The sequence below is a fragment of the Vulpes vulpes genome, chromosome 15 (genome assembly GCF_048418805.1).
Source record: "Vulpes vulpes isolate BD-2025 chromosome 15, VulVul3, whole genome shotgun sequence".
Taxonomy (NCBI): Eukaryota; Metazoa; Chordata; class Mammalia; order Carnivora; family Canidae; genus Vulpes; species Vulpes vulpes.
In genome coordinates this window covers 92637934-92657404 of record NC_132794.1, presented here as the reverse complement: position 1 = coordinate 92657404, position 19471 = coordinate 92637934, and the positions used below count along the sequence as shown (strand labels likewise).

At 44.1% G+C, this 19471-nt stretch overlaps 1 protein-coding gene across 3 annotated transcripts in view; it reads right to left on the bottom strand.

Moving 5' to 3' along the window:
- Nucleotides 1-19471, bottom strand: part of WBP1L (WW domain binding protein 1 like) — a 67162-nt gene that overhangs the window by 16862 nt on the left and 30829 nt on the right. The gene's annotated exons all lie outside the window — the stretch shown is intronic.

Below are 19471 nucleotides of genomic sequence, written 5' to 3'. Positions count from 1 at the left end.
AGCAGTATGTTTTAAATAAAATTGGCTTTTTGTGAAAGTTCCCGGAACAATTAATGCAGTACATATCCTAGGATTAGCATCTACTCAGTCACTCCGTCCTTCAAAACACACTCTGTTCAAGGTTAATTACAGTGTGACTCCGAAGAGGGCCAAGACAACTTGCCACTAAAATTCTTTGCTCTTTAAGAAAAAGGGTGACCTCCTCAGGTGACCTCGTCCAATTTCAATTTGCTAGATAATTTTCTGATTATCAAATGATCTCTTAATGATCTTGATTGGACCTAGGATTCACACTGTGCCTTGTCAGGACAGTTCCAGAAAGGGCACTGCTGAGTAACCACCCTGAGGTGTGCCAAATTCTATTCACAGTCCTGGTGGATGGGGATGGGGGTGAAGACGCTTTTTGACATTTCACACTTAAGATAGGAGATATCCCCGCAGCCAACCTGGACTTCAGCCCCAAAATGTACTGTGGGCCCCACCACATATGATGAGACTGTTAAGTCGGGTGCTCCACCTGGCTTTCAACATTTCTTTATTCTAAACAAGTGACACATCCATTTACTAGACACTGTCTTTGTGCCAAGCACTGTGTTGGGTACGTGGGATAGATGAATAAGACATTGTCCCCATCCCCAAGAAGCTCACAGTTAAAAGGGGGAGTGGGGGAGGCTGTTCAGCAGAGAAACTAAAACCACAGTATTGTATTTGCTGCTACTCAGGCTGACCCTGCCCACAGCGTACATCCGGGCGGAGGCCTGCCAGTGGAAACTTAAGTCACATGGTCAGTTCCTCCTCTCTGGGCCTTGCTTTACACTACACTACTTGGCCAAGGGTATAAACAAGGCACTCCACTAACCATCTACAGGGCTAAGGCTGGGCAGAGTCAGCTCGGGTACCTGTTGTCACAGGGAGAGGACAAGGGAGAGGGCACAGCTAGAGACCTGCTCCTGGGCTCATGGCAGGTCTCTGCCACAGTTGCTCAGGCGGTTCCTGGTCTTTAAGAGCCTGACAGCCTTGTGTGAGGGGGTTTAGGAAGAAGGAAACACTGGGAAGGCATTGGAAAGCTCTGACAGTGAGGGTTTCACAACACGACCAACAGAGGTCTTCCCATCTCTGCCTTCCCATGTCTACTATAAGCAACATGGAAGGCCTAGTGGGGGGCTGTCTGGTCGGAGGGCTCCTCTGAGGCCTGGCATGTGGAGAGAGCAGATCTGTGCTCACTTCTTTTGCTAGAACACACCCTCCCTGACTTCAGAGCAAAACATTGCTTTCATAAAGACATCAAAAAGTTTCTCCCAAGTTTACCAGGCCCTGAAATGCCATTCTTCTGGCACTGGCTTGCAAGAGCACAGTTCAAAGTGTCCACATAGTTTCTAAAAGAGGCTGTGCTGCCTACACTCCAACACATGAAAGAATCCAGTGACACTTCTGCCTCAGGAAAATTCACCAGATGAGGTCCAGACTCTGAACACAGGACAGCCAACTAGTCCTAAGTGAGGCGTGGAATGGAACGCGTTTGAAATCTAAACAAGCGGTATCCTCATGACCTACTGGTGTCAGCTTTTCTCTTGGCTTTTCCATCCCCCGGCACAGGAAGCCTGTTATAAACAGGACCCTGCTCTTTTTCCCTGCTTTGCCTCCACTTTCCTAGGGAGAGCAGAACTGTAGAAGCATCATTTAATCCAGTGCTCCTCAAACGCTTTCTACCCAGTAAATATCAACCCCTGCTCTTGTTCCCCTGCCCTCCCCACCCCTAACAGAGTTCGAAGGTTGCCTGGGACAGTGATGGTAATAGGAACTGTCATTCTCTGCCACAGAAGGAAGGAAAGCAGTGGGCAGTATAGGAAGACAAGAAGTGGGCTCTCGTGAACATTTAGCAAGGAAGAAATGGAGGATCAGGGGGGTAAGTGAGGTGGGAGTCCCAAGGTAAGTTCCTCCAGAAGCCTGGTGGTATGAAAGGAAAATCCAAGAGCATAGGGTTTGATCCTGGCTCTCTCGGGTTTGGTAGGACTACAGAGGACCAGGACCTGGACACAATGGCCCTCAGATGAGTTAAAGACACTCTCTCATGTCTCCTTCAACCCCAAGTCTTTATTAGCCTATCCACCTCCCACCCCCTCACACTGCAGCCTCGAGTCAATACAAGAGCTCCTGAAATTTGTCTCCTCTTATTCAAAGAGCTAGCAAAGAACAGAGGTGTGCAAATGCTGCCGAATGCTCTTCCAGCCTTCCCTGTACAGGGGGCCTAATTGTGGTTTACCTGGAGGACTCTCAGAGACTTCCGGTGGCTCAAGATCCATGGTGAGGAAGGTATGGTTGAGAGCCAGGCAGATCTGGGTCTAAAGCACAGCTCCTATACTATTGTCTATTAATTAACCATGTGACGTTGGTTAAGTGACTTAACTTCTCTGAGCTCTTAATATCAATGTCACTCTGTGAACCATTATTGCCAGGCTAGAAAGACTGCCTAAACAGCACTTTGCATTCACTTAGAGCTATTTCAGAAGAGTGAAGTTCACTGGCAATGTGGGTTGCTCCAGACACACAAAGAACAGAAAAAGCGACCGGATGGAATGCAATGGATAAAGTTAAAATATGAAAAGTTCTCAGCACGTTTTATGATTATGATTATTCTCTGCCTTGTTTCCAAGGATCTTCAAGCACCTTACACCTATTACATTGTTCAGACTAAGTCTTGAAGCGTGGGCAGTAAATATCCTTCCCGCTCCCTCTCTCCAGAGAGTGAACCAAAGAATGAGTTGTGCTCTCCCTATGGGCAAGAGCTCTGACTCCTCACCAACCACCCCCATTTCCAGTATGGGCGCAGGGTTTGGTACATAACAGTTTGCTTAACCAAACACCAGCTATTCAACCTGGGGTGATTGATATCGCTAATGTGTACTGAGCACCTGCTATGTGCCAGGCACATAAACGCCTTACATATATTCCTTAATCTTAACCTGAAGGCAACTTGTGAAGTGGGTAGTGTCAGAGAATTGAGGCGAAGAGAGGCTGAGTAACTTGTCTAAGGTCACACAGCTACCAAGTGCTTTGATCTCTTTTGTTTGGCCCTAGGGCCTGAGCTTTTACTAGGAAGCTTCAGCTTCTTTGGTTGAGATTATACTTCTTCAGCTGCTTAAATAAACCCACTGAAAGCCCCAAACCAAAGTCAACATTTTGTCTTTGAAGGAAAAGATAAGGACTCTGCCTTGTGGAGCTCTATGACTTTGGGAAGAGGATCCTTCATCTTCTACTTGGCAGTGAGGAGGAGCAACATGCTCAGGACTCCTCCCTTTTTTTCTTAAAAGGTGGTCTTTTCTTTTCTCTTTTAATTTATTTGACAGAGAGATAGAGAAAGCCAGAGAGCACAAGCCAGAGGGAATGGCAGAGGAGAGGGAGAAGTAGGTTCCTCCTTGAGCGGGGCGCCTGATGCAGGGCTTGATCCCAGGACCTGAGCAGAAGGCAGATGCTCAACCGCTGAACCACCCAGGCATCCCAAAGATTTTATTTATTTGACAGAAAGGGGGGGGGGGGCATGCACACGCATGCGCAGGGGCAGAAGGAGAGGGGGAAGCAGGCTCCCCGCTGAGCAGAGACACCATAATCACCACCACCAGCCACCCCCTCACCCCCAACCAATGCAGGGTTCTGATCCCAGGACCCTGGGACGACCATGTGAGCTGAAGGCAGACACTTTACTGACTGAGCCACCCAGGCACCCTCACAGTTTCTTTATGACAGGTTCTATGTTTCTAGAATTTTGGGGCTATGCAGTTTTGTGCAAATGAAAACATGTTAAGAAGGAGCTATCTTCAAAATGCAAATCTGATCTCGTCACTTTGCTACTCCATCTGGTCCCCACTTACCTAACTTCCCTACCTACTTCTTCAACAATCTCCTTTTAGTTAAAGGGCTTTGTGTGTACCATCTCCTTTTCCTAGAATGTTTTCCCCATCCCTCTCCCCTGGTTGATAATTGTCTAACCATCTTGGTGATCTCCATTCAAGCTTACCTTTGTCACAGAAGCTATCTGGACCTTCATGTCTAACACCTAGGTCTTATCTCTAGTAAGGTCTCACTGAATCATGTATTTTTCTCTTTCTAGTTGTAGTTTTACCTGAATGATTTACTTTATTACCTTTCACTAGACTGAAAGCTCCATGAGGACAGAGATAATGACCGTTTTCGCCGTTTGCCCATTGTGTCCCCCCACCGCCACCCTTCCAGATCACAGCTGGTACAGGGCAGGTGCTCAATAAATGTTGAAAGAATGAATGAAGGTCCCACATTCCACAATGGGATGAAACACCATTCTGCTTTTCAGAAAATCAGGATATGAAAATGCAACCTTGGGATGCCTGGGTGGCTCAGTGGTTGAGTGTCTGCCTTTGGCTCAGGTTGGGATTCTGGGGTCCTGGGATTGAGTCCTGCATCGGCCTCCCCATAAGGAGCCTGCTTCTCCCTCTGCCTATCTCTCTGCCTCTCTCTCTCTCATGAATAAATAAATAAAATCTTTAAAATAAATAAATAAAATCTAAAAAAAAAAAAGAAAGAAAGAAAGAAACTGTGAATAACACATGCTCTTATGCTGAGGTCTCTCATCTCAGAAATGACTGTGGCAATGACCATTAGCATCATCGTTCATTACAGGTATGTGTCTTCAGCCCAGATTCCACAGCCTAGCTCTGAGGTATAGAGCACACAGGGTCACCAGACGAAAAGCACAGGCACAAAGAAGAACTATTCAAGGCCAACACTGAACCGGAAAGAATATTTTTACAACAGAAAAGGATGAACAGTATACCTTTTGTCCATATGCAAGAAATCATCTCATCTCTTCTGTGGTAGCATAAACTGGGACTAACAACACTTTCCTTAACAATTTCCATCTCTTATAGTTGCTGTTCTCAGCTAAGCCACTGTAAAGGTCAATCAGCATAAGAACCTTCTAAGCACCATCATAAAGAGAGACACTGGGCAGTACATGGTTCCTCAGGGTTGGTTTTAATTCACCAATTTGTGAGGTTGGAAAACCCTGCTAGTAACTGGCAACAGCAGCTTCATGTCCATAGGAAAGCACCAAAGTTGTAAAGCTTAAAAGTAAAAAGTAATACTGAAATTGTTCACAGGTGTTAAAGCATAGGACACTATCTTGGCTGCTGGATGTGAATGAATTTGGAGCGCCACTTCTGGTTTCCCTGCAGGGAAAAGAAACAATTTCTAATCGAAATGTCCAATTCCACAAATCAAAAAACAAATGTGTACTAATGCTCCTCTTGCATTCCAGCACTGTGCTGGATGCTATAGCTACAACAATGAGCAAGAGATTCTGGGGGAAGGGGTCCTGTTTCTGTGGCAAGAGTGCTAGGTTGGTAACTTTAAAAATTCTTCTGGGATCCCTGGGTGGCGCAGCGGTTTGGCGCCTGCCTTTGGCCCGGGGCGCGATCCTGGAGACCCGGGATCGAATCCCACGTCGGGCTCCCGGTGCATGGAGCCTGCTTCTCCCTCTGCCTATGTCTCTGCTTCTCTCTCTCTCACTGTGTGCCTATCATAAATAAATAAAATTTAAAAAAAATTAAAAAAAAATTCTTCTTTGCCAAAACTCGTAGAAATAGTAACAATACAGCAATATCCTTTTAATTACACAGCTGAGCTAGCAAGAAAGTAAGGAAGATCCTTAGGAGTCAAAAATGTTGAAGGGAACTAGAAAGTACAATGGTAAATGAGGTCAGGCCTTTTCAGTTGCCCTGGAAAAAGGGGCTGTTTATTGCTGTTGGACCCAACTGAAAACAGGGAATTAAAACAGCCCCAATATAAAGTGAGGACCCTCAAAAAGATAGAGTGGACTAGGAATAAATTAGCCTATAGGCCACACACTGACAGGAAGAAAGCTCTGAATTGAGAGGAAGAAAACATCTGCTTTCATCATCTGTAACCATCGGTCGTGTCTTTCCATAAGTTAATTTGAAATTTGAATTGTACTATTACATGGTCTGAAAATCCCCAAGGATAAATTGAACACAAAAAGTGGCTTCAGGCTTGCAATAACGCTGTGACATTTGGCAGAAGAAATACAAAACTCTGAAGAGACCCACCCTCAATCGGGGCATGATTTCCATAAATAAAGCTCTGTTGAAGATGAGCTCACAATAGAAAATTCACAAAAGAAAAACTTACACAGAAATAAGCCATCGCAAACAAGACTTGGGAAATCCAACAAATAGCAGGATAAGACTCTCTGAAAAAACTTAAGAGAATGATCTGATAAACTAGAATATAAAAGCATGTTTCAAATTATTAAAGCCTGGGTCACCTGGGTGGCTCAGTGGTTGAGTAATCTGCCTTTGGCTCAGGGCATGATCCTGGAGTACCGGGATCGAGTCCCACATTGGGCTCCTGGCATGAAGCCTGTTTCTCCCTCTGTCTATGTCTCTGCCTCTCTCTTTCTGTGTCTCTCATGAATAAATAAATAAGTAAAATCTTAAAAAAAAAAATAAACTGGAATGTTTAAAAAATTATTATTATTAAAGCCAAAAAGAAAGAATAAAAACAAGAGAAAAGAACATGCTGAAGAAAACAGTGACCAAGCAGTGAGGTGGGGGTAGGGGGTATAGAAAAATCACTATTGATTAGAAACTCAATAGATTGGCTACACAGAGATCAGACCAAGTTAAAGAGAGAATTGGTGAACTGGGACACAGATCTGAGAAAAATACCCGGCAAAGGGCTAACAACAATTAAAATATACCATAGAAATGGAAAATGAGAATAAGAAGCTTAAGAAGAAGAATACGGAGGAGATGTGATATTTAAAGAGATAACTGAAAAATTTCCAGAGCTGATTGAATATATGGAATTTTCAGGCAAACTCATACTGGAGCACACTGTTCGAAACTACAGAACAACAACAACAAAAAGATCCTAACACTGGGATGCCGGGGTGGCTCAAAGGTTGAGCATCTGCCTTTGGCTCAAGGCATGATCCTGGGGTCCCAGGATACAGTCCTGCATTGGGCTCCCCACAGGGAGCCTACTTCTCCCTCTGCCTATATCTCTGCCTCTCTCCCTGTCTCTCTCATGAATAAATAAATAAAATCTTTAAAAAAAGAGAAAAAAGATCCTAAACAGTTCAAATGAGGAAGACTGAAAATTAACATTAAATTAGAATTTAAAATAGTAATAATCTCCATAAGGATATAAAACAGGATAACAGGTTTTAGATGGGGCAGTCAGGAAAGGCCTCCCTGGGAAGGTGACATGGGAGTCGAGCCCTGAATGATGAGAAGGGACCAGATTAAATTAAGAAGATCTGTGGGAACAATGTTCCAGGCAGCAGGAATGTCAAATGCATACAAAGACACCAATGCAGGAGTGAGTTTGGTGTGTTCAAGAAAAAGAAGGCTAGTGTGTGTGAGTACAGTGAATCTCAAGGGGAGTGGTATGAAAAGAATCACTGAGAATTTAGAAAGAAGCCATGCCTCATATGCCTTGCAAAACAGTTAAAATAACAGCCGAAATACCAGAGCTTGTAAATTCGTTGTTGGCTATAATGTTGCTGGATATATGAATAATATCAAAATATTTTTGCAATTCTTTTTTTTTTTTAAGATTTTATTTATCCATGAGTGACACAGAGAGATGCAGAGAGAGAGGCGGAGACACAGGCAGAGGGAGAAGCAGGCTCCATGCAGGGAGCCCGATGTGGGACTCGATCTTGGAACTCCAGGATCACACCCTGAGCCGAAGGCAGATGCTCAACTGCTGAGCCACCCAGGCATCCCAGAATCACTGAGTTTTAACCAAAAATGAGGTCATTCTTTTTTTTTTTTTTTTTTAAGATTTTATTTATTTATTCATGGAGACACACACAGAGAGAGAGGTAGAGACACAGGCAAGGGAGAAGCAGGCTCCATGCAGGGAGCCCGATGTGGGACTCAATCCCGTGTCTCCAGGATCACGCCCTGGGCTGAAGGCAGCACCAAACTGCTGAGCCACCCGGGCTGCCCCTATTTTTGCAATTCTTATGATTCCTTTTCAACTTAGGACCCCATCCCTCTTTTGTTGTCTCCCTGCTTTATGGCTGCTACTGTAGAGTAAGTAACAAAATCAACTTTCCTTCTAGTCTTGAACCAGGAATGGCTTTCCAGAAAGTAGACAAAATTCTAGCACTATACATCTACTGGACCAGGGTTCTATCTGATTTTGGTAATTCTTTATAACCAAAGGGCAAGAGAGTCTTCATAAACAAGACAGATTTGAAATGGCTAAATGAGAAAAGACAGCAAGCAACCTTAACTTAGAATCAGCTATTTTTATTCTTACACAGAATCTTCAAATTCTGAAATTGTAGCACTTTCAGGCCCAGGTCCTTAAAAAAGATTTGTAGGTGATCATAAAAAACACTCTTTAACACTGTTGGTAGTAACGCAAGCTGGTACAATCACTCTGGAAAACAGTATCGAGGGTCCTCAAAAAGTTGAAAATAGAGCTCCCCTATGACCCAGCAATTGCACTAGTAGGTATTTACCCCAAAGATACAAACGTAGTTATTCAAAGGGGCACCTGCACCCCAATTTTTAGAGCAGCAATGTCCACATTAGCCAAACTATGGGAAGAGCCCAGATGTCCATCGACTGATAAATGGATAAAGAGGATGCAGTATATATGTCCAATGGACTATAACTCAGCCATCAAAAAAATGAAATCTTGCCATTTGCAATGACGTGGATGAAACCAGAGGCTATTACACTAAGTGAAATAAGTCATTCAGAGAAAGATAATTATCATATGATCTCATTCGTTATGTGGAATTTAAGAAACAAAACAGGATCACAGAGGAAAGGTGGGAACAATAAAACAAGACAAAATCAGAGAGGGAGACAAACCATAAGAGACTCTAAATCATAGGAAACAAACTGAGGGTTGCTGGAGGGGAGGGGGAAGGGGGGTCACTGGGTAATGGGCATTAAGGAGGACATGTGACGTAATGAGCACTGGGTATTATATAAGACTCATAAATCACTGATGTCTACCTCTGAAACCAATAATATACTATATGTTAGTTGTATTTAAATTTTTAAAAAATGGAAAAAAACATTCTTGAAAGTTTTATGGATTTACACCTAGATTTTTACAATAAGAAAGTTAGTATCAGTTTTTCTCTAACACTAATGGTTTTAAGCTGTTTGAAGAGCTGAGGAAAATAAGTAGAATCACTCAAGGGCACACATTTTGAATTGGATGTATGGAGGTTACAGAATAGATGGGGATGACGGAAAGTAAGCTCATGCAGAGGAATGATCCAGTTGGAGTCCTGATCTATTATTTCCTACATGTTAGTCTAATCTCCCTGTTTTTATGATCGGGAGTGTCATGTACTACTTTTGTATCCTTCACAGTATAACCTATACATGTCAATTATACCTTTAAGCTTTTCTACCTAAAAGAGCTCTGTTTCATCCTTTCTGATAAAGGGCAAGCCACTGCTAAGAAATTAACCAAGACTCTATTTTCTATGTACTGGGATATTATGAATGATTTTTTTTTTTAATTTATGATAGTCACACACACACAGAGAGAGAGAGAGAGAGAGAGAGAGGCAGAGACACAGGCAGAGGGAGAAGCAGGCTCCATGCACCGGGAGCCCGATGTGGGATTCGATCCCGGGTCTTCAGGATCGCGCCCTGGGCCAAAGGCAGGTGCCAAACCCCTGCGCCACCCAGGGATCCCTATGAATGAATTTTTATACTGTTTGGTTGAGTTCAGTAATTTTCCTCAAGGACAATTAGCCTGGCCAGGTTCCCCTAAACAAGCCAATAAATCTAATCTGATAAAATTCAGCCTAATCCCTCACATTTGATAGTATACTTTACCTCCAGTTCCCTGGACTCAAGAGCACCCAGTCTCCCACCCTCTGGCTGCAAAGTACCAGCCAGTAATATTTGAAAGAAGCCTAGACACAAAGTGAGCTGCTGCTGCTTCAAGATGTGGCTGCAGTGTATATTGTGGAAAGAGAGTCCCAGGGACCCCTGCTATAGCAGAGACAAGGATCCATTGACTTCCACCTGTGAGAGTCTCGTATAACAATTCTGTCTGGGGACTCCCAAAGACTGGCATGCTCCAAGAATCCAAGGAAGGGCAACAGTGAATCAGAATGAATCATGACATCTCACAAATAGTGAATTTGCTCTAAGGTAGCAACGAACACACTTTGATAATAAATGGAACAAAATAAGGATGCCTGGGTGGCTCAGCAGTTAAGCATCTGCCTTCAGCTCAGGGCGGGATTCTGAAGCCCCGGGACCAAGTCCCACAACCTGGTCCTCCGTGTCTCCCTCTGCGGGTGTCTCTGCCTCTCTCCCTCTGTGTCTCTCACGAATAAATAAATTAAAAAAAATTTTTTTAAATAAATAAATAAATGCAACAAAATAGAGATGTGTTTCCTGAAGTGTGGTCCGTGAGCCCAAAAAATCAGTTGGTGTATTTAAGAATGTGGGTTAAGAACTTATGGTTCAGCTCATATATATTCAAGTTTGAGAACCACTTCCCTAGATTTATAAAAACATACAATATACAGAGTTCTTGCCCTCAAAAGTAGAATGGTCTAATATTCCTCTTCTAAAGATTTTTTTAAATTTCTTTATTTGACAGACAGCACAAGCAGGGGAAGCAGCAGAGGGAGAGGGAGAAGCAGGCTCCCCGCTGAGCAGGGAGCCTGAAACTGGCTGGATCACAGGACCCCAGGATCACGACCTGAGCCTAAGGCAAGGCTCTTAACCAACTGAGCCACCCAGGTGCCCCAAACATAATTTTTTTCTTAAAAGTAACGTGTCAGGTACACTCATATCCACATCAGTACTACTGCATTGCAAACTGGATCCTCATTAAATAGCTCCCAAACAGAGCAGCCAAAAAAGAAATTAAAATCCATTTCCTGTGTTGCTATTAGGAACCTGAATAACAAACTCAGAAAAAGCCACTTGACCCTGGTAGGAAAATCCCAGAGCACAGATCGGAAGTTGCAACATATTCCATGGTTTTATTAGAGACTACTTGTCGATGTCCTAGCACATGCAGACCTGTGGGGTCTTACTGGCTGCAGCAGCTCAGGACATTGAGTTAATGTGCTATTCTTTCACACCTGGACACTTAGAAGGAAAGCACTCCTGCCTTGAGGCAACCCTAGCAATCCCTCATCACTGGTCTCTTCTGCCACAGAATAAATGCACTGAGAAGTATGGCATCTTCAGCCAAGGGCTGGTGCAGAGAGCTGAGGGGCGAGATACCAGGTAGCACTCAACAGAGCAGGAGGCACTCGGGCAGAGCAGGAGGGGATTCAGCTGACTATCATGAGTCCAGAGTTGGTCCCATGAGGGCAGGTTCTTTCCTTCCCACACTGTATCACTGCCTCTCCTGCCTGAAAGCAGGGATTACCAGAGGCCCTCAGACCACAATGGGACCACTAATGAGTTCCATGCTTACATGGTAACTTTGCTTTTCAATTTTAAAAAAATATTTATTTATTTATTAGAGAGAGTGCCAGAGAGAGTGAGAGGGAGGAGCAAAGGGAGAGGGAGAGAGAGAATCATAAGCAGACCCCCCTCCCCCCAGAGTATGGAGCCTGGGGCTCCATCTCAGGACCCTGGGATGACCTGAGCCAAAATCAAGAGTCAGGCACTCAACCACTGAGCCACCCAGGAGCTCCCATTTTCCAATTAAAAAAAAAAAAATGGAATTAATGAACAAAAATAAAATAAAATAATAAAATAAAAATGGAATTAACGGGGGTACCTAGGTGACCCAGTCGGTTAAGCGAGGGACTCTTAATTTCAGCTCAGGTCCTGTTCTTTCCCTTTCCCTCTGCCCCTCCCCTGCGCCCACACCCTCTCTCTCTGTCTCTCTCTAAAATAAATAAATCTGGGATGCCTGGGTGGCTCAGTGGTTGAGCATCTGCCTTTGGCTCAGGTCATGATCCCAGAGTCCTGAGATCGAGTCCTGCATTGGGCTCCTTGCAGGAAGCCTGCTTTTCCCTCTGCCTATGTCTCTGCCTCTCTCATGAATAAATAAATAAAATCTTTAAAAAGCAATAATAATAAAGTAAAATAAATATATCTTTAAGAATAAAAATGGAATTAACAATTTTTTTAAAACCAGCAAAAACAGATTTATTCGAGAATAGCAGAGAATTACATCTGAGACGAGCAAGCTATGGCAGAACCACAGGCAAGTCCCTAGCTGTCAACATTTTCAAATGAAAAGGAATTATACAGAAATCAGATTTCCAGCTTCTCTTGCAAATTCCAGGCCCACATTCCCTTAGCAGCGTGTCAGGCTGGCTCACAGATGTACATGGGCTCTGGTTCCACCTCAGCCTCCCCGCAATGCCTGCTGTCCACGAAGCCCATCTGCTTCATTCAAGCTGTCACTGCCCAGCTCCTGTGGGCATCTGATTAGCTACTCCTGCTCTCAAGTTCAGTAATAGACGTGCATCCCCTCACGTTGAGGTTAACGCATGCCACAGAGACCCAAACATGAACAGCAGACATGAATTTCCCACAGTGAGGCTCAAGCAACACCTTCTCTACAAGACACGTAAAACAGAGGCCTTGACCCAGAGGAGCGCACCTCTCTGTGGCATGAGAGGAATACCTCTGGAGAGTCAGGAAAACCTCCTGCCACAACACTCAACAGGTTGAAGAAAAACCAAGTTCTTCCCAATGACTGTGTTTATCAAGCATTCAGCTGGGCATTTTCACCTAGGTTATGTTTTCCACATAGGAACCAAGAAAAGTTGGGTCCAGAGTGGTCACACAGCTAGAACAAGCTTTTTGGACCTAAAGCGCAAATTTGAGTGGAAAGAATGTAATGCTTGGGGGTTATCCTTAACTTTCATGCTAGATGCTGACAGGCACAAAAATTACAGATAAGATATGGACTTTGCCTTTGAGGAACTTTGTAATAACCAAATGCTAGGTTAAAAAAAAAAAAGGTAGATGTTTCAGCTCTTGTTGCTGAAAACCTTCCCGAAATATTCAGGTTTATTGTGTGCCTTAATTAAGTACGTTCTAATCAAAAGGATTCATTCTTTTTTAATTTTCTTAAAAGAGTATTTATTTATTTGAGAGGGAGAGAGCACAAACATGGGGAAGGGCAGAGCAATGTAAAATATACCCAACACTCACATATAAAATTAATATATATAAAATACACACTTATATAGGACTCTCAAGGTTTTCGAGCTTCTTTAGTCAGCCTATCTTTTGAGTCTACCAGCCAGCATCCTGCAAGAGGTCAGAAGTGCTATTACCCTCATCTTACAGATAAGAAACTGCCACAAAGCCCCAGGCTAAGGACGACAGACCCGGAATGGTGGACATCCTGGCCTTCTGACTTTGGGGTCAGTATTCTTTCTATGACTAGGTTCTAGCTCATCAAAGTCTTTGCTAAATCCTGAAAATGGTGCTTGCTCAAATAAAATACTCACTTCTCTGCCTGGAAAGAGGTATGGCTTTCAAAGCTATCTCAAATATTGACAGTACCAGTAGACGTCTCATTGACGTGCTTTAAAAGAGATTCACCAGTTTCATTTGACAGAGAACAGTACATGTGGGATCTCAGAGACCTTCCTTACTTTAAGCAAAATTCTAAATTTAACCCCACTTTTTCTCAGCAGTTCCATCCCACTGCAGCAGGCTTTTGTCGGGAGCAAAAGACATAATAATGGGACTTGTCTGCTGTCTAAAGACCAGTTCCAGAGATTTATTGCCAGTAAAAAAGTTCAACACTGTTCAAGGAAACTATTTACTTACACCTGGGACAAGGAGTCACATTAAAAATGGTTTCCCTGGGCATGTGATGTAATGAGCACTGAGTGTTATATAAGACTGATGAATCACTCAATTCTATCTCTGAAACTAATAATACACTGTATGTTAATTAGCTGAATTTAAATAAAATTTTAAAAATAAAACATATTTTGTAGACAGCAGCAACAATAAAAAACTCCAATATCTATACCACAGAAACTTATCAGCATGGCATTAAGCAAAAATATGCTAGAAATGGAGTTACATATCAAGAATAATGTTAATATTAAGAGTTGTGTTTTGCATCTGTCTTGCATTGGGATACATATATTTACTGCCAAGAGCCTGCCTATAAAGTTAGGAGAATTACTAAGCTTATCACAAATTGAGGGGATCCCTGGGTGGCACAGCGGTTTAGCACCTGCCTTTGGCCCAGGGCGCGGTCCTGGAGACCCGGGATCGAATCCCACGTTGGGCTCCCGGTGCGTGGAGCCTGCTTCTCCCTCTGCCCATGTCTCTGCCTCTCTCTCTCTCTCTCTCTCTCTCTCTCTCTCTCTGTGTGACTATCATAAAAAAAAAATTGATTGACTATTGCTAAATACTGGGGGCACCTGGGTGACTCAGTCAGTTAAGTGTCTGCCTTCAGCTCACGTTATGATCCCAGGGTCCTGGGATGGAGCCTGGTGTTGGGAAATCCCTGCTAGTGGGGAGTCTGCTTCTTCCTCTCCCTCTGCCCTCCCCACCCCAGCTCATGTTCTCTCTGATAAATAAATAGAATCTTCAAAAAATAAAAATAAAAACAAAAATAAAAATAAAAATGATCTCCCTGGAAATGGATACAAGATTAAAAAAAAAAAAAATGTCTTCAGAATCCAGAGGCTATGTCTCCAAAGGACTCTGAATAACTTTAAAGAATCTTCTGAACTCTAAGACCTTACTCTTAAAGATTAGAGGGATGCCTGGGTGGCTCAGTCAGTTAAGCATCTGGCTCAGGTCATGATCTCAGGGTCTCAGAATCCTGGATCTGGGTTTGTACTCAGAGGGGAGTCTGCTTCTTTCTCTCTGTCCCTCCACCCACCCCCACCCTGCTTGTGCTCTCTCTCATGCCATCTCTCAAATAAATAAATAAAATCTTAAAAAAAAAAAAAAAAAAAGATTAAAGGAGACACCAGACGACTTAGAGAAAGGGGAATTTACTATACTATCAGAGATAGAGTACAATAGACCCAATACAGCAATAGACACTTAGCTTGAAATATGGCCTGTTTTTGAAATAACTGTAGCCTAATTGTTCTTTAAACTATATAAAGTTATTTGGGCATTACTGAGATCCCATCCTTCTGAAAGTGGTTATCCAGATTGTTATTATCCAGAGTAAGAGATAAAATACCAGTTCCAGAAGGGCTTGATCTTAGCTACTGGCCATAAAAAATCAACTCCATACCTGCCCTTGACAAAGCCTAGTGCCTGCTGATTAGGGGTAACCAAGATGTTATTAAGATTCTAAATCTTGTGGGCAAGTAGTTAATACTTACTGCTTGGAAAGCAGCAGGGGGAAGTACACCTATTTTCCCTGTATTAAAATATCTCAATCCACTTTCCCTGAGGCCTGTGACTTCTGTGACTGTTCCCTCAGCAGAGTGGATACATTATGCATCAGTAATGTCTAGCCATGAGTTTCTCTGCCTTGACAATACTGACACTTGGAGCCAGAAAATTGTGTGGAGACTGTCCCATGCATTGTAGGATGTTTATTTAGCAGCATCCTTGGCCTCTACTCACTAGATACTGGTAGCAACATCCCGCTGCTGCCCTCCCTCCCCCATGCCCAGGGTGTGACAATCAACAACATACAAACATTGCCAAATGTTTCCCAGGTAGAGGGGGGAAATTGCCCATAGTTTACAACCACTATTCTAGCCAAACTGCGCTATACAATTTAGTGCAGAATTATATTCTATCTGTCTGATTGCCTCCTGAGCTCCCCAACCATTCTGTAAATTCCCCAGAAGCGAGCCTAATGTCGATCTCACAAGCGCAACTGGTCTAGCAAAGGATCAGACAGGCAAAAATCTTCAGAAAGTGCTGATCCTGCTAACAGACAGTCAAGTAACCCAAGGGGCTAGTCCTCCCCCTGGGCTCCCTGTGCCTCCCAACTACAATGGTCATGCGAAGCAGTGCCACTAAGGGAGTCTCCAAGGGTAAGACCAACGCTGTGGTAATATGATTATGCATGACTGCTGAGAGACCTACCCATTGGCTCTCTGGCCATGAGAGCTTCACAATAACTCAACACAATATGAGCCTGGCTCATAAACTCAGAACCTCACCCAGAGACAGGGAAGTGATAGCACATTCTATTTTTGCTGGCTACCTGCCCTGGTCTACCCTGGGCCTCCCCACCACACTCCAGAGCCACACCCAGAGGAGTGGGAGGTCACAGGTATTCACACCACTGTCTGTACATACCAGGGATTTCCAAATCCTTGATGAAAACCACATGATCAGATGGGCAGTATGTGAAACCAACAATGAGACCGTGTGTCACAGTGCAGTTAAAGAACTTGAGAACATGTGTGTTAAGCAAGAGAACCAAACAATAACAATTTTCTGGCCTCCTTGATGTAATGCCCAAGGGAACCAATGTCTTATATGCAACACAGACCCAGCAAGCCCTAAGCCACTTTCAGGAAAAGAAGTCACTGTGTTATACCCCCGCCATTCTTAAAGCATGTCTCCCTCTCTCCTGAAATGCATACAGCTTTCCCCTACTGCCCTTCCTCCCTGGGTAAAACAACAAGATAGGTCAAGCAAGTCACCTCCCAGAACTGAATCACCATCTCCAGCAACCAGCCACCAACGGCCACTTACAAGGTCTGGGATTCAAGTCTAGTTGAGCCCTGCCCAGAAAAGCAATGGCTACAAAGGGGCACAGAAATGGCTAAAGCAGATGTGAGGAGACTGCTTCAACTCATTTTCGCTATAAATTAGCAACAGAGTCCAGAAGTGTGAGGGAAGGAGAGTTAAGAAACTAGTATCTGGCTGCTAGGGAATTGGGGCAGAAAAATGAATTTTCTAGAAGGTTTTTGTTGTTGTTGTTGTTGTTGTTGTTTTGGGTTTTTTATTCATGAGAGACACAGAAAGAGAGGCAGACATAGGCAGAGGGAGAAGCAGGCTCCCTGTAGGGAGCCCAATGCAGGACTCAATCCCAGGACCCCAGGATCACAACCTAAGCCCAAGGCAGATACTCAACTACTGAGCCACCTAGGTGCCCCTAGAAGTTTCTTCAGTAGCCCCAAATTATTGTTCTCCTGGACTAAAATTTACCTCTTCAAGGAAAAGGGGTGGGAGGGGGGTGGATCCAACTCGTGGGTTATCACTGGAGGAAGTGAATGTTTTCTTTGGCTCTACCCTGGATAAAAGTTTCAAAATCAGCAGATACAGTCTTCTTTTCCACTAAGTTACTATCCAGTCCACTGATTTCTCTTTGCTTTGATAACAGGAGTGTGATGAAGAAACAAGCTACATTCCTCTACAAAAGCAGTTTCTTGCAGCAGGTTGAGGGTTTAAAAATCCATCTGAGGGGCGCCTGGGTGGCTCAGTCAGCTGAGTGTCCGACTCCTGATTTCAGCTTGGGTCATGATCTCAGGATCGTGGGATTGAGCCCTGCAGTCAGGCTCCTTAATGAATGTGAATCCTGCTTGGGAGTCTCTCTCCCTTTTCACCTCTCCTACCACCACGCAACCCCGCCAGTGTTCCCCCCCCCTCCCCCGGCCCCAGCCCCAGCCCAATCTCTCTCTCACTCTTAAATAAATTAAATCTTTAGGGAAAAAAATCCATCTGAAAGGGCCAAGATAAGAATCACCTTTTCCTACCTTTAGGTGACAGTAGGGAACTGAGGCACTCTATGGAGCTGACACTTAACAAGATTTTTACACATCAGCGCCAATAAGGATTTTGGCTTCAATCTCCAGTAGTACAAACATCAAATGTCACCTTGATGTTTGCTGCATTATATACAGCCAGTTCCCTTCCAAGCAGGGTCTTGCTTAATTTGTCCCGAACCTTGTAGAGAGAGACTAAGCACACACAGGGGGTTATGTCGGCTGGGACTCAATACTTGGGTTGTTTGCAGAGTGCAGGGTACACAGGGAGAAGATGTGGCAGATTTGGGTGCAGGTACCATTCCTGAGCAATATGCAAGAGAAGGACAACACTGTTCTCTCAGACCTGGCCTCAGTGCCACCACAGCCACACATTAGCTATGTGACACTAAAGAGATAAAAACTCCTTGAGTTTTGGTTTCCTAACACCAGAAAGGAAGTAGGATCTCCTATCTCACGGTGGCTGTCGCGATGAAACAACAAATGCATCATGTAACGCTGGCTAACATTCAGCAGTTCAGGGGTTAAATTAGAAGTTGGCAAATTCCCTCTTCCCTCTCTCTAGTGATGGCTTCCACCCTACAGCTTTAGGCTGGCTTACATTATGGTATTTTCAGTGCTGTCCTTGTGAGACCCTAAGATCTCTCTTTTTTTTTTTTAAGATTTTATTTATTTATTCATGAGAGACGCAGAAAAAGAGGCAAAGACACAGGCAGAGGGAGAAGCAGGTCCCTGCAGGGAACCTGATGCAGGACTCGATTCCAGGACCCCAGGGATCATGACCTGAGCCTAAGGCAGATGCTCAACCACTGAGTCACCCAGGAGCCCTCCCCAAGATCTCTTATTATGCCCAGGGAGTAACTGGGATTCAACATTCTGGTTGCCCTGTTAAACTCAGCATCAAGCCAATCAAGGGCCTATAGTACCAGCTGCCACTTTCTAGAATACAAGCACCCCCTTGGGCCAGGAGCCTCATATTCTAACACAGGCAAAAGGACCTCAGTTTTGTTGAAAACTACTCATTTCTATTATCAAGGATCATCTCACTTTGGTGAGGACAATTTGGGGGAGAGTGGGCCCCTCCCACAGAGAAAGGCAACATTCTGAGGTGCACGATACAAATTATTATCTTGATAGATCTAGCATGAACTCCACCAGCCAGCAGCTGCCATCAACTGGCCCTTCCGCACACCTACAGTGCAACCACTGTGACCACTGGACTTTGGACAGGGCCACCTGCAGAAAGCCACCTCCTAACACCTGTGAACTCACAGTACCCTGTCCCTCTCTAATAGCACTCACCACCACCTGCTGAATGTTCCAATTACCCTGAGCACTTCCTTCCCCTACCAGACCGTAAATCCCGAGGGCAGAGATAGAGTTTATGTCTCTTTGTATCCACAACATGCTTTGGATGGAATACGTGCACAATACTTTTTTTTTTTTAAGATTTTATTTATTTACTCATCACACACACACACACACACACACACAGGCAGAGACACAGGCAGAGGAGAGAGAGAGAGAGAGAGGCAGAGACACAGGCAGAGGGAGAAGCAGGCTCCCTGTAGGGAGCCCGATGTGGGACTTGAACCAGGGTCTCCAGGATCACTCCCTGGGCTGGAGGCGGTGCTAAACTGCTGAGCCACCCGGGCTGCCCACACAATACTTTTTAGATCTAGCATGTTAGTCCTGAGAATTCTCCTGCATTATGAAATCAATGCCTTCTGAATCAAACAGGAAATAGAATTCATTTAAATCAGCAAATGAAGAATGTTC